The 15,948-nt window shown below is 48.6% G+C and overlaps 1 non-coding gene across 1 annotated transcript; it reads left to right on the top strand.

The window, feature by feature from the left end:
- Positions 1 to 3,804: 3,804 nt before the first annotated feature.
- LOC142432981 (U1 spliceosomal RNA) lies at positions 3,805 to 3,968 on the top strand. Its single transcript, XR_012781052.1, has one exon. It is a non-coding gene; the product is annotated as a U1 spliceosomal RNA (small nuclear RNA).
- Positions 3,969 to 15,948: the final 11,980 nt, after the last annotated feature.

The raw sequence follows: 15,948 nt of genomic DNA, 5'->3' as shown, positions 1-15,948 counted from the left end.
GTCTGAATTCAGGCCACCAGCGCCTGGGGGAAACGTGGGGTCCCCGTTGGTCCCACTGGAATGACCTTGTTTCTTGGTTGTTCCAGGCCTATTCCCATTTGGCTTCATATAGATCTTCCCTTATCTCAGCTTGTCTAATCTGCTGTTTTCTTTATCAAGAGAAATTGATTTAAAACGGACCCTCTACGAATCCACATTAACATTAAAAACAAAAACCAACTCTATTCCCAAATGGGATTTCATCCGTGGATATAAGGGGAAGGATAATATACACATGCTCGCACACGCTTTGCCTGGGGGCGGGGGTTGGGGGGCACAATTTACTCCTTCACAGCTGCGCTTCATTGGCATGGTCCCCACGGCCCTCTACAGATACAAGGGTACCAAGTACCTTATTTGTGTGATTTTTCAAGCTGTCCAATCTCCTCAGTGGGCTACAAGGACCACCCTTTGCATAGTCTAACCCAGGCATTTGGTGGGAGTTAACGATGTATGGCTCCAATCCAAAACGTGGTCGCATGACCACACCTAACTGCAAGTACGCCTTAGAAATGTCATCTTCACCGGGCAGTTCCACTCTATCTTATTGGGTTGTTCTGGGTCAAAATTGGCCCTGGGGAAGGATGGACGGCACAGAAGAAGTAATCACTGGGTTGGAAGATAAAACAGTAAATACTGGCCAATCTGAACAACAACAACCAAAACCTGTCATCTTTCTGTTGGGTGGCAGAGTGGATTACTCATAGGGCGGCTAGCCATGAGGTCAGCAGTTTGAAACCGCTAGCCTTTCTGTAGGAGAAAGATGATCTATCTATTCCTTCAAGATTTACAGCAGGGGTTCTCAGACATTTAAAACAGGGGGCCAGTTCACTCTCCCTGAGACCAGTTGGAGGGCTGGACTATAGTTTTTTTAAAAAAACTATGAACAAATTCCTATGCACAGTGCACATACCTTATTTTGAAGAAGAACAAACGGGGCAGAAACACTCGGCGGGCTGGATAAATGTCCTCAGAAGGCCGCATGTGGCCCGCGGGCCGTAGTTTGAGGACGCCTGATTTGCAGCTTTGTAAACCCACAGGGGCAGTTCTGCTCTGCCCTATGGGGTCACTGTGGGTAAGAATCGATTCGATAGCAGTGAGTGTGGTGTTTGGTGTTATTAAAGGGGAAAAGGAAAGAGAGATTGGAGCCTGGAGGCCAGAAAACTAAATGGTGTTGGGTTACCGCAACTACACATTGTGATTAGTGATGCTCGAGATGATGGATCCTGATAGAAAAAAGGGAGAAAACGGTGGAGCAGAATTCCAAGTGTTCAAAGAATCCAGACTCAATGGGAACCCTTGAGGCTGCAGGTATTTCTGAGATAATTTTTAAACCTTGAAGTAGTACTGTCCCCTGAAGTCACCCTTTAAGTAAATAACATTTTAGCTCAAAAAAGGAAAGAAAGCTACCTTGCGTTCTGAGATCCTGTTAAAAATTTTTTTTACACGAGACGAGAAATGGACCGTGGTTATTCTCAAGCACGGATGAGAAGTGGGGGGGACAGGAAGGCTAAATGGCTGGAGGTAAAATGATCAAAAAAGATACAAGGCGGTCTTACTAAGGTCTGCTTGAAACAACAAAAAAATCATATCTTTCTGTGCTCACCTCCCTGATACGACTGCTGAAGACAAAGCGGGTGCATAAGCAAATGTGCCAAAGAAAGCTGATGGTGCCCGGCTATCAAAAGATATAGCATCTGGGGTCTTAAAGGCTTGAAGGTAAACAAGCAGCCATCTAGCTCAGAAGCAACAAAGCCCACATGGAAGAAGCACACCAGCCTGTGCAATTACAAGGTGTCAAAGGATCAGGTATCAGGCATCATCAGAACAAAATATCTTAACCATAGTGAATGAGCGGAGGAGTGCAGAGTGGAGACCCAAAGCCCATTTGTTGGCCACTGGACATCCCCTTACAGAAGAGTCTTGGGGAGGAGATGAGACAGTCAGGGTGCGATATAGCAACGATGAAAATTATAACTTTCCTCTAGTTCCTAAATACTTCCTCCCCGCCCCTCCCACTGTCATGATCCAAATCCTACCTTGCAAGTCTGACTAGACCAGAGGTTGTACACTGGGACAGATGGGAACTGGAAACACAGGGAAGCCAGGGCGGATGATCCCCTCAGGACCAGTGGTGTGAGTGGCGATACTGGGAGGGCACAGGGAGGGTGGGTTGGAAAGCGGGAACCTATTTCAAGGATCTACATATGACTTCCCTGGGGGACATACAACAGAAAAGTGGGGGAAGGGAGACGTGGGACTGAGCAAGATATGACAAAATAATAATTTATAAATTATCAAGGGTTCATGAGGGAGGGGGGAGTGGGAAGGGAGGGGAAAAATGAGGACCTGATGCCAGGGGCTTGAGTGGAGAGCAAATGTTTTGAGAATGATGAGGGCAAGGAATGTACAGATGTGCTTTACACAATTGATGTATGTATGGATTGTGATAGGAATTGTATGAGCTCCTAAAAAATGATTTTTTAAAAAGAGGAGCTGATACCAAGGGCTCAAGTAGAAAGCAAATGTTTTGAGAATGATGATGGCAACAAATGTACAAATGTGCTTGACACATGGATGTATATATAGATTGGGATAAGAGTTGTACGAGCCGCCAATAAAATGATTAAAAAAAGAAACGGAGCAGGACCCACAGGGAGAAAGTGGGAACATTGAGGAGATTGCAAAAGAAGAGACGAAAAAAAATGCCTATCAATCGTTGAATATAAAACTGATAATAGGCCCTATAAACTTCACCTGCTTCACAATAAAAAGGTTTTTTTAATTTAAAATAAAAAACAAAGGTCTGCGTGACATAGTCGTTAAGAACAACACCAACTGTTTTGTTACGACAGAAGGAAACCGGCTGGCCCTGTGTCGTCTTCCTCCGCATTGTTCATGAGTTTGGGCCCATTGTCTGTAGCCCTGTGTAACCCATCTTCTTTTTTTCCATGTGTTTGAAATGACTTTGTATGTCAGTCCAGGCTCCAACTCCCATTCTTTGTGAGTCTTCCTTTTGTGTTGGACACTCAGACCGAGGCTTAGATCTGAGGGGGTAGGAATCTGGGCTTGATTTGTGTTCGTGTTTAAAGAAAATCTGACTCTACAGAGCTGCACAGACCATTTCATCAAGTCATAGTCATCGGATCCCATGAAATGCCCCTTCATGTTTTCTCGTGTCTGTGTCCATCCAAGTTGTCCAGGGTCTTCCTCCTGTCCGCTGACCCTCTACGTTACCCTTTACCAAGCATGATGCCCTTCGCCAGGGACTTGTCTCTCCCGACAACGTGTCCAAAGTATGTGAGACATCTCACCATCCTCGCTTCTAAGAAGCGTTCTGTGGGTACTTTGCCCAGGAAGGATTTGTTGGTTCTTTTGGCAGCGCGTGGCACTGACTGTGCCTCGCTATTCCTAATAACAAAGGGCAGTACTTAGCAACAGGCATCAGAATATTATTATTACTGAATCGTTATGTTAACAGATCGCTTCGTCTGGCTGGAAGGGTCTCTTTAGTGCTTTATAGGCACAATAAAGCACACTGCAGACTACACTAAGACAAATAACCGACTGATGTTATATTCAAAGCCGACCTAACTCTTCGGAATTACCCACAGATTAAATTTAACACGGCCTTGGAACAGATCATGTTCATCATTGTAACCTGGGCATTACCTCCAGTGAGAATGTCGCTGATAGGTTTGACTGGACATTGTTGAATGGGTGTATGTCTTGCCCGGTATATTTTCATCAAAAAGGCAGATAGTAATACTTACCTGGCCGGGGAGAGACCATGATCACGAAGGTGGCTTTCCCAGGGCGAGACTCGTCCATTGCACTCCGGATATGGTGAACCCTGCGATTTCCCCAAATGTGAGAAACACGACTGCATAATTTGTGGTAGTGGGGAACTGCATTTGCACTCTCCCCTGGGGAAAAAAAGACAGAATATTCTTTTAAGAAAGAAAGAGGGAGAGACATTAGAGGCTACAGGTAAGCCCTTCCCCTGTTGTTTTCCCAAACCACTATTTTCTCTCTGCAGTTTGAGGGGGAGGTGGGGATGGGGGGTGTAGTTACAAAATTTCCAGCTTGGAGGTCGTAGCAAAGGGCAAACACCAAACAGATGCCTCCAAGGCCAGTCCCTAAACATCAAAGTAAGTGGCGAGATTAGACAAGAGTCACCAGAAGGGTTATTTATGTCCAAGAAGGCGATGATGGGTCTTGGGTCCTGTGATGGGGGTGAGGGTGGGGGGTGGGTAGATGCTCAGCTCCAGAAAACTGGCACCTCTCCCAAGTTCTAGCTCTTTGCAAAAATAAGAAGTTACACATTTTTATGTGACATTTCCAAGTTTTCTGTGTTGGCAACTGGCTTTAAAAAAAAAAAAAGCCGTTCCAGGCCAAGGACCGTGTGTCTGTGGGCCGGGTTTGGGGCCATAGGTCACTAGTTATCTCCAGTTCTAGCTAAGTTCTGGAATTCATTCTACACAAAGTTGGTTTTTTTTCTCTCCTAAGACAGGGCCCCTCTCCTGGGGTTTGGAACCACAGTTCTAAGCGAGGACAGCTTCAAACCGTGACCCAGATTTCCAAAGTCAAGTAAATTTTGACTCACAGCTACCTTGTAGATCAGAGCAGAATTTTCCAGGAGGCCCCCCCCAGGCTGTCAATACATTTATGTCTCTCTCAGAGAAACTGGTGGATTCGAACCACTGGCATTTCAGTTAGCAGCCTAACTTTTAAGCGCAGTCACTACCATAGTCAGCAGTGGAGGATCCAACAGGTACTGAGGACAACCCTGGGGTTCAAGATAGAAGCTTGGGAAATAGATTTTATCATAGAGGGTCACTGAGTCAGAATTGCACATTCCCCAAAAGCCAGCAATGTCAGAAACACACAATCCAGCAGTGTAAAAAAAATTTTTTTAAGCAGCTGATCGATCATTTATATAAAAAAACAAAAAAATTAAACACGACAAGGCTCCACCGACCATCCTGTCAATATTGACTCGTAGGGACCCTAGAAGAGGGTAGAATTGTGGCTGTAAGGTTCCAAGGCTGCAGCTTTTACAGGTACAGAAAGCCTCATCTTTCTCCTACGAAGTACCTGCTGGATATCAACTGTGGATTGTGGTAGTAACATAATCTAGTGTCAACTTGAGGGTGTTAAGAGTGAAGTGGTGCAGTCTCCCCTGTCAATCAGGTCCCAGCCTGATGCCTCTGTGGGCGTGGCCTCCTCGTGAGGATTCTGGGAACTTCCACTCTTTCTTCCTGGAGATGGGACACACTCTATGCTACACTCTCTTCCCTGTTGAGAAGCCCCCTGGAACCACACTGATGGCAGTCAGAGCCCTGGAGATGCTTCCACCACCACTGAATCCACAAGACTTTTCACCCACTGGCCTGTGACCTTCCTGCATTTGGCACCATTGCATGTGCTGCGTGAGTCTAAAGAGGAATGTATGGACTAGTATCGGACATATGGGTTAATATTGGACTTGTGGACTTGAGCTGGGCTGGGATGTTTTCTCAGTATACAATCTCTCTTTGATATAAAGCTCTCTCTTACACATACATGCGTGTCTCTGGATTTGTTTAGTCAGTCCAGACGAAAACCACTGCCACCAGGACTCCTTATCAAGATGCAGGTGAATACAACCTGGGGAGCACTAGGAATCCAGTAGAGGGGGCACTACAAGAGAACAAAAGGGAGAGAATGTGCTAGAACGGTGGTGAAACAAAGGCCTTGGAGGCTAAGACCAGAAGGAGGAGGGCGAGGGGTGTGCTAAGAACAGGCCAGCAAGGACAATGGTCCTGGGGTGGCTAGGGTCCTGGTCTGTTTTTTCAATCAAGAAAATAAGTGGGGGTAATTTGGATGGAACAGAGTGAGAAGGGGAACTTGTGCAGATCACACATAAACCTAAGAGACCGGCTGCGGACTTTGATCTCTCTTCTCCTTAGCAGGAAGACAACATGGAGGGGACCATTCTGACAGCATCAAGAGCGTCGGGCCATGCCCTTGGAGGCAGACTGGGTGGCAGTGGATTGGGGATGGGAAGAGGAGAGGAAAGCATTGAGTATGTCATAAAGGAGGAGAGAGGCTGGGGAAGGGGCCTGGCGCTAGGCATGGAGGAGTATGAGCTATACGGACCACTACACCACCCTGTAGAGCCCTGTGAGGAGGCCTGATTGTGGCCACAGTCCATGAGGGAGGCTGCGCTGTTGTTACGTGCTATTGAGTCGGTTTGGACTCCTGGTGACCGTATGTACAGTGGAAGGAAACACCGCCCTGCACAATCCATCCTCACTACTGTTCGTAGGTTGGAACTGTTGTTACAGAAGCTGTGTGTATCCATCTTGGCGATGGGGCCTCCTCTCTTTTACTGTCCCCCACTTTCCCAAGCATAACGTCCTTTATCGGGCTGGTCTCTCCTGACAACCTGTCCTAAACTGCGGAGACGGAAGTTTCTCCATCCTTCCCAGGAGCGTGCTGGCCGTACTTCTTCCAAGACACACTGTAGTTGGTTGTTCTTTTGGCCGTCCACGGTACCTTTCAGGATTCCTCACGGGCACCGGCATTCCAGTACATTGATTCTTCTTCCCTTTTCCTGATGGAGTGTCCAACTTTCACGTGCACAGGGGGCCACCAAAAACCGCCATGGCTTGTGTCAGACGCACCTCAGTCCTCAAGGTAACATCCTTGCTTTTCCACGCTTTAAGGAGGTCTTGTGCTGCTGGTTTACCCAAATGCCATGGGTGGTTTGATCCCCTGACTCTTGTTTCCAAGAGCGTTGATTGTGGGTCCAAGCAAAACAACCTCCCTCTTGACTGTTGATGTGTTTTTCTCTCCACTGAGTTGGAATCCATACGAAGACTGAATTCCGTCAGGAGAGATTACATAGCATGGTTTAAAGGTGAAGGAGACTCTGTCACCCCCCCACCCCCCACGGGGCAACACCATTCCATTCGGGGACTCCTTCTTGAGCCCCCCCAAAGCCACTTTGGATCAGTCCATGGCCCACCCCCTGCCAGGCTACATTCCTGCCTTGGCTCCCTCTCTGGAATAGTGCCCTTGGCAGGGCTGTGTGAGAGGCAGGGCCCGATGATGTTCTGTTCACTCAGGGACAAGGGGCGGGGTTACGTCCACTGCCGCATATGCCCAGGCAATGACCGGTTTGCAGCCCCCGGGCTTGGTCACCACGCGATACCCAGAAGCTAGCCACCCTGGGGCTCTGACGCGGAGCCACTGAGTCCTGCCCGTGTAACTGTCCTGGCTGCGAGGCTGATTCTGCAGGTCCTGAGACCTAGGGACCCCGCCCCAGCCTGCAGCTCGCCTCCCTTGGACCCGACGCCCCTCCCCCCCCCCCGTGGCATTAGGGAATTCAGGCCCCAAGCCCCTCCTCTGGCAGACCCAGGAGCTCAGATCTCCAGCTGTCTGCATCCTCACCCTCGGACTCCAAAGTCCAGATTCCTATTCACCTTTGAGACCCAGGTGTCCTGGCCCTCAGCATCAGATTTCTGATCCCCGATGCCCCCACCCACCATGCACGGGCATATGAAAACGCGCGCACACACAAACACCCCACCTCCTGCTTCCTTGTCCCCCCCCTCCCCAGCATATTTTTCTGACGGTATGTCAGTGGAAGATTCTTTCCTTCCTTGTCCGGTTATCACCCCTATAATACAGAGCATTCTATTTCTGTTCCCACTCATTTTGACGTTGTGAGTGGTCACTACTAAGATGTGGGGGGGCGCGGGGGGGGACGACAGCATACCCTGAACACACTGCGGGATAATGACAGAAATGCCCACCGCTGTCACCGAGACCAGGTGTGGCTTCCTTGGATCCGGTTATCTGCTTTAGTCTTGATGCCACCCAACCACCCCTTCCCCCCACCAAAAAAAAATCCCTCATGGGCCCTTTTAGGGAGCATTTCCTCCGGACTTCCAGGCCAGAAACACAGAATCAGAATCTACATCCCAGGATCCCAGGTGATCTTTGTTCAAATGATGTCTTTGGACTCTGTATATCTAAAGGTGAAGAGGCAAATTCTCAGCAGGAGGCTGAACTGGACCAACAGGTTCAGTGCTCTGCTCACCACCACCACCAACCACCACCACCACCACCACCCCAATTCCGGCACCAGGTCCCCCTTTCCGCCAGCAAGCTTTCCTGCTCTGCTGTGCAGTGGACAATCCATTGATCTCACAGAACTCATAGATCATATTCTCAAGCAGACCAAGAACAAAGCAAATTCACTGCCACCCGGTGGAGTCTAACTCATAGCAAGCCTACAGGGCAGAGTAGAACTAACTGTCCCTACGGGTTTCCCACGGAAGCAGACAGCTTCATCAGTGGTTGGTGTGTTTCCAACGCTCAGTTTATAGCTGGCAGCCCAGCACATAGCCCACGAATCCACCACAGCTGTGCGATTGAAGTACAAAAAATCAGTTGTCAATTCGAACTCCTGGCCATCCTAAAGGACAGAGTAGAACTCCTATAGGATTTATTCTGTAAGCCTCAAGGAGCAGCTCTCCTCTGTCGCCTCAATTTGGAATCACCTAGACAGGAAAAGTTGAGGAGCCCTGCTGGTGTCGTGGTTACGACTTGGGCTGTGATGCGAATGGTCGGCAGTTCAAAACCGCCAGCATCTCTGCAGAAGAAAGACTGGGCTTTATACTCCTGTAAGCAGTTACAGACTCGAAAACCCCCAAGGGGTCAAAATGAGTCTGCATTGACTCAATGGCTGTAAGTTTGAGACAGGAATGGTTACATAGTCTTTCAAAGAATTAACCATATGTGTGGCTATAACCAACAGAATTTTTTTTTAGCAGTTAGAAGCAGTTGCTGACCTGGTACTAATTCCTGATCTGAATTCAGGCTCCCGACTCTAGGGCAGTGGTTCTCGACCTTCCTAATGCCGTGACCCTTTAATACAGTTCCTCATGTTGTGGTGACCTCCTAACCATAGAATTATTTTTGTTGCTACTTAACTATACTTTTGCTACTATTATGAATTGGGTGACACCTGCGAAAGGGTTGTTCGACCCCCCCAAAGGAGTCATGACCCGCAGGTTAAGAACTGCTGCTCTAGGGGAAGCCTTTGTGTTAGTCTAGGTAGACTAGAGAGACAAATTCATGGACACTCGTGTGTATAAGAAAGAGCTTTATTTCAAAGAGTAATTGTATATTGAGAAACATCCCAGCCCAGATCAAGTCCATAAGTCTGGTATTACCCCAACTGTCCAATACCAGTCTATAAAGTCCTCTTCAGACTCACATAACACATGCAATGATGCCGAATGCAGGAAGGTCACAGGCCAGTGGCGAAAAGTCTTATGGATCCAGTGGTGGAAGCATCTTAGTGTTGACATGCATCTCTATGTGGTCGCTCCAGCACCAGTACTCTGGCTGGGATCAGCATAGCTCCACGTGGCTTGTCAGCAGGAAGAAGCAGAGATAGAGTGTGTTCCCCTTCAGGGAGGAAAACAGGAGTTCCCAGAATCCTCAGGAGAAGGCCATACCCACACAGAGGCCTCATTGGCTATGACTGATTGATAGGCTAGACTCCACCCCTTCACTCAAGTTGATGGGAGAAGATGTAGCTGCCCCAGTGACTAAGTAACTGTGAGTAAGACAACCAGAATGACAACACAGGCAGGACCTGGGCTCCACGGGTCTGACTTAACACTCAAGGCATCGTTAAGAACAACCCTGAGGAAGCTGATGTGCTAAAAATGCAAAGTACAGACGACAGTTCAGGATAACCAGTAAGCAGGATCATAGCTGAAAATGTTTATGGCTGCCTTCTGGGAGCAGGCCTTGCCGAGGGTCTCGAGGCGTTTCTCTAGTGCTTTTTAGGTACCGAAAAGGACACTGCAGGCTGTGTTAAGACAAACATTGGAGACAAACCAGACCTCACTCATCTGAATTTACTTACACATTAAATTCAAAGAAGGGTATTGGGACAGATCAGGTTCCCCATGGTAACCAGCCTCCAATGAGCATGTGGATACAATGTTAAGCGAGTCATTCGCATGGTCCCTGAAGAGTCTGACTAGATATTGCTGAATGGGAGTATGCTTTGCTGGGTATATCTTCACCAAAAAGAAAATTATTAAAAATCATATATTTAAAAATAAAATAGTCTTTTAAAAAAGAAAGCGTTGACTGGGTAACAGCTGGCATGTAGGAGATCACAATATCGTATCCCGAGCACGGTAACACTCTTTTGGTTATATAAGCGAACATCATAATAACATGCACAACTATTTCAAGAAGTACAACAATGTCGGCAACTGATTTCAAATTACCCGCGGGGGGGGGGTGTTTTATAAGAGAGGATAACATCTAAAGGGCCTAAATAGGCGATTCCCACAGGCTGAAATGGTCCTTATAAGATGGTGTCCCAGAATGCTGATGGCACATGCCATACCCACTGGGCCAACCCCAACCAACCACAATGATCTTATTGTTTGGAACCAGTGCCACCGCTTCTGGAACCGGTGTAATCAGCTTGTCCTTAAAGGTTGCCATCCTGAACAGCAGAAATAAAATGAACATTAAAAATACCCACCTATGAAAGGAGAGTGGGACTTTTTCTTAAAAGGTTACTATTGTAATTTGGGAACCAAATTAGTTTACACTAAGCCTGGTGATATTCTTCCATACAGGATGTATGCTTTTTAAAAAAAACCCAATTTAAGAGGGGATTCAATTAAAGTTAAAAATCTCTGTGGAGTTCATTAAAATGTGAGCTATGTTTTTCTTACAATTTCATATTTAATAGGTTATAACTACTTTGTCCTTGGCTGTACACCTATTTGATAAAAGAAACGTTTCCATTTAAATTAGCTTGATTCCCAACTTCCCCCACCCCTGGTTTCCAATATGGATTTTAACTGTAACTATGTAACCTAAATTTCATATGTAGGCTGGTTTAAAAGAACAATGTAGTGGTCAGTTAAAAGTACTTTCTATGACTAACACTTCTGTCTATTAATATGCTAGAAAGACATTGACTGGTTCGTCTCCTCTAACATTCACTTACAATGTGCCATTATGTCCTCCACATAGAACTTGTGCCTAATAAGTGTAATGAAAATAAAATGATGACTAATATGAAGGGGGGAAAAAAGAAAGCGTAAGAGAGCCTAGAGGCAATAGGTAACCCCTATCCCAGTTGTTTTTTCAAAACCAGGTCTACCAGGAGATCTATCTGTTCATCTACTTTCTCTACACAGCTTCCCAGAAGGGGGGTGGGGGGGAAGGGGTGGTCTGTTACAAAATTTCTAGCTTGGAGGCTGTCACAGCAATCAAAAGCCAAACAAATGCCTACAAAGCCAGTCTCTAAACATCAGAGTAAGAGGGGAGATTCCACATGAGTAGGCAGAAGGGTTATGTCCAAGGAGGTGATGTGGGTCCTGCGGGGGTTGGAGGCTCAGCTTCAGATAACTGGCCTCTCTTCCCAAGATCTCTCTCTCCCATCTTTGTAAAAAGAGAAGTCGCACATTTTATGTGAAATTCCTGTTTTCTGTGTTGGCAACTGGCTTAAAAAAAAAGAATCCTTTGTAGGCCAAGGATCGCGGAGCCATGGTCCGGGTTTGGGTCATAGGTCACTAGTTGTATCTGCAGTTCCCGCTGGATTCTAGGATCCATTCTACACAAAGGTTTTTTGGTGTGTGTTTTTTTTTTTCTAAGATGGGTCCCCCTCTCCTGCGGTTCGAGGACAGAGTCCTAAAGAAGGGCTTTAAAAACCAACCCAGCTCATGCTCACTGACAGTCTCGCCCCAAACCAGGTACCAAACCCACCCAGTCAATGCCCACGACTCTCAATTCCAGAGCACAACTTCCCCATGGGGGCTCTGAGGTTGTCTCAGCTGTTACAGATCTGACTGCCACGTCTGTCTTCTGCAGAACAACTAGTGGATTCAAATACGGACCTTTTGTTTAGCAGCCACCTGCTGTAACTTCAGGGCACCTTTCCATGAGGATTCTCAGTGCCATTCGCACGCACACACACACGCACACACACAAAGTGGTGGATTCAAATACGGACCTTTTGGTTAGCAGTCACCTGCTGTAACTTTCCATGAGGATTCTCAGTGACACACACACACGGGTTTCCATGTCTGTGCTGAACTGCTGGCCACGCGGACCGCAGTCCAACATGTAACCACTAGGCCACCAGGGCTCCTTCTCTGAAGATTACTGTCATGGAAATAGATTTTGTCACATAAGGTCATGGCAACTGAACCAACTCAACAGCCTCCTACCTCACAGAGCTTCTAGTATCAGCAGCACACAATCCACCCCACTTAAAAGAAAAAAAAAGATAGCTATCTCAAGATAGTTACTTGGATAGAGACAGATAGCTAGATGACAGAAACCCACTGCCACAGAACCATTCTGATTCATAAGCAACCTCTAGCACAGCGAACTGCCTCTGTAGGTTTCCGAGGCTGTGAACCTTCATAGGAGCAGAAAACCTTAGCTTTCTCCTGAGAAGGTGGTGGATTCCAACTGCTGACCTTGTGGTAAGCCTGGTCATCCACTCTCCACCCCCCCCACACACACCAAATTTTTAACCCATGATGTCAGCAGGGTAGGAGATTAGATCGGGGGTGAAGGAGAACTTCTATGGAGGTGGCCCTTGGCCTAAGACATGGAGGAGGAAAAAGTGTGTGTGTGTGTGTGTGTTAGGACCAGAGGAGGAAAAAGGGGGGTGGGGTGTGTGTGTGTTAGGACCAGAGGAGGAAAAAGTGTGTGTGTGTGTGTGTGTGTGTGTGTTAGGACCAGAGGAGGAAAAAGGGTGTGTGTGTGTGTGTGTGTGTGTGTGGGACCAGAGGAGGAAAAAGGGTGTGTGTGTTAGGACCAGAGGAGGAAAAAGGGTGTGTGTGTGTGTGTGTGTGTGTGGTGTGTGTGTGTGTGTGTTAGGACCAGAGGAGGAAAAAGGGTGTGTGTGTGTTAGGACCAGAGGAGGAAAAAGGGTGTATGTGTGTGTGTGTGTGTGTGTGTGTGTGTGTGTGTGTTAGGACCAGAGGAGGAAAAAGGGTGTGTGTGTGTGTGTGTGTGTGTGTGTGTGTGTTAGGACCAGAGGAGGAAAAAGGGTGTGTGTGTGTTAGGACCAGAGGAGGAAAAAGGGTGTGAGGGTGTGTGTGTGTGTGTGTGTGTGTGTGTGTGTGTGTGTTAGGACCAGAGGAGGAAAAAGGGTGTGTGTGTGTGTGTGTGTACCAGAGGAGGAAAAAGGGGGTGTGTGTGGTGTGTGTGTTCGGACCAGAAAAGCCTGCATGGACAGAGGCTCTCTGAGGTTGCTCGAGACTCTGATTCCTCTTGTCATCAGGAAAATAAGGGGGGGCCATTATGTATGGAACAGAGCGGGCAGGGGAACTTTCCCAGATGACAAATGACCCAAGAGGCCTGGTGAGGCCTTTGGTCCACATTCTCCGAAACCAGTGGAGGATGTGGGGCCGGGCAGGCCGAGGCAGGAGAGTCCCGGATAAGGCCTTGGAAGCTGACAGGGTGGGAGGAGGAGCCAAGGGAGGAAGGCTTTGGGTGTGGCCTACAGGAGACAGGAGAGGGGCTGGGGAAGGGGCCTGGTGGTCAACCTTGGGAAGGGTCTTTAGCACGAGGGCCGTCCACCCTGCAGAACCCGGCTGTAAGAGCAGCCCTTCCGGGCTGCTGCGGCGTCCGTGGAGGAGGACATCACGCAGCTTAAAGAATGTAAGTGAGACGCTGTCACCAGTCCCACGGGGAACACCTTAGGGGATCAATTCCTGAGACGCCCCCCACCCGACCCCCCAAATCCACTTTGGCCTGATCTCTGGGGCCGCTCTCCCGCAGGCACCGTCCCATCCGGGGCCGCTCTCGGACGAGCACGCGCGCCAGCAGCGCCCCCTGGCGCCGCCCGGCGGCTTCCGGAGCCGCTGGGCGGGGCTGCGCGGGGGGCGGGGCCGCGCCCGCTGACGTCCTCGCGTCCCCTTCTGCCAAGGGGGCGGGGCTGCGTCCTCTGACGCGCGCGTCTCCGCCGGGACGGGCACGCCCTCGGGGGCGGGCTAGACAGAGCCGCGCGTCTTCCTCCTGGAAGTGGTTTTAACGCTGCGGCGCCGCTGGAGGCCCAGTTGCTGACCATCCCGGGGGCCCAGGCGCCGAGCACCCGGAACCTGCTCGCGGCCGCTGCCGCCACCCTGGCTGCGAGTGTGATCGTGATCGGGTGGTGAGTCCTCGGGGACCCCGCCCCAGCATCCGGCTCTCCTCCCTCGGACCCCGAAGTCGACACCCCGGACCCCATCAGTCCACGCACCGCGGAGTCCGGACCCCCTTACTTCCTCCTCCCACAGACCCGGAAGCCCAGATCCCCAGTTCCCTCCGCCCTCAGACTCGCGTCCAGACCCTTACCCACCTTTGAGACTCAGCTGTCCTGGCTCCAGACTCTACCTTTTTGGTCCCTAAATACCCCACTCCCAATGTAAGTGCATGTACACGCACGCGCGTACACAAACACGCCTCCCTGTTCCCCCAGATGGTTACTGATGGTTACTTCAGCAGCCACTAACAAAGGAGTATTTTCCTTCCTTGCCGCATTTTCACCCCGAAAATAAAGGTTTTTCACTCCCGCGGCTTTTCTCTTTGAAAATGGTCACTACTGAGGGGGTCAGGGTTGAAGGCTGCGTCCCCTAAACACATTGGGGAGTAATGATAGAAATGCCAACAGGTGTCACCACATCAGGTCCTTGGGTGGCTCAGTTTGAGCCCAGCCAGTAGTGCCATGGGAGACAGACCTGCCTGTCTACCTGGGTCACATTACAAACCACAAACCCTGAGGGACACAGTTGTCTGGAGCACATGGGGTCACCATGGGTCACAGTTGACTCAACATCAAGAAGTGTGTTGGGATTTTTTTTTAAATACTTTTATTAGGGGGCCTTACAATCCATCACAATCCACACATTCATCCATTGTGTGAAGCACCTTTGCACATAAACTGCCATCATCGTTTTCAAAGCATTCTCTTCCCACCTGAGCCCTTGATATCGGCTCCCCATTTCTTCCCCCTCCCTCACGAATCCTTGATAAGTTATAGGGTTTTTTTTATATCAAAGTATAAGGATGCCCTGGAGCCTAGCCCCACCCCCACCATTACCCCACAGGCAAGATTTCTGACAGACTCCTGGGTGTTCCCTCCAGCAGAAGACACTTAAAAGTCCTTGAAGCCCGCCCCTCAAACCTAGTGTTCCCATGCAGGGAGTGAATTGTTTCCCAAAAAAGAAGTCAGACATACGTCTTCCAACCTCATCAGGGTTTCCAGCTCAGGAGTACTGAATTAGAATCTACAATTGTAACAAAATCTCAGGTGCTTTAGGTTCCAAGGTAGATTTGGATCAAGTGTGGGGGTGTAGAAAGGCAGATTCGCAGGAGGGGGCTGAACTGGAACGAACAGGCTCAAAGCCCTGCTTTTTACCCATCATTCTGACACCATCCATCCCTCTCCTAGCACCATCCGCTCCATTGACCTCATAGATTCCAGTCTCAAGCAAACTAAGCTCACTTGTTTAGTCAATCCCAACTCATAGCGGCCCTCTAGGGTCAACTCATCTCGCGGGCCTTTTTCTTTTTCGCTGCCTTCTTTGGTACTCAGGTCAAAATGCACGAGAGACAGGGCTGGTTGCCATGCAACGCTTCCACGGACCTTGATTACAACAGCAATTACGGAACCTTTTTTTAACATTTTATTAGGGGCTTATACAACTCTTATCACAATCCATACATATACATACATCAATTGTATAAAGCACATCTGTACATTGTTTGCCCTAATCATTTTTGAAGCATTTGCTCACCACTTAAGCCCTTTGCATCAGGTCCTTTTTAAACCAGTTCAGAGTCCACATTCAGCCTTCTACCTACTACGAAAATAAC

Source organism: Tenrec ecaudatus, chromosome 18 (assembly GCF_050624435.1).
Source record: "Tenrec ecaudatus isolate mTenEca1 chromosome 18, mTenEca1.hap1, whole genome shotgun sequence".
NCBI classification, from domain to species: Eukaryota; Metazoa; Chordata; class Mammalia; order Afrosoricida; family Tenrecidae; genus Tenrec; species Tenrec ecaudatus.
Note: the sequence above shows the minus strand (reverse complement) of the source record. Positions and strands in the feature narration are given on the sequence as shown.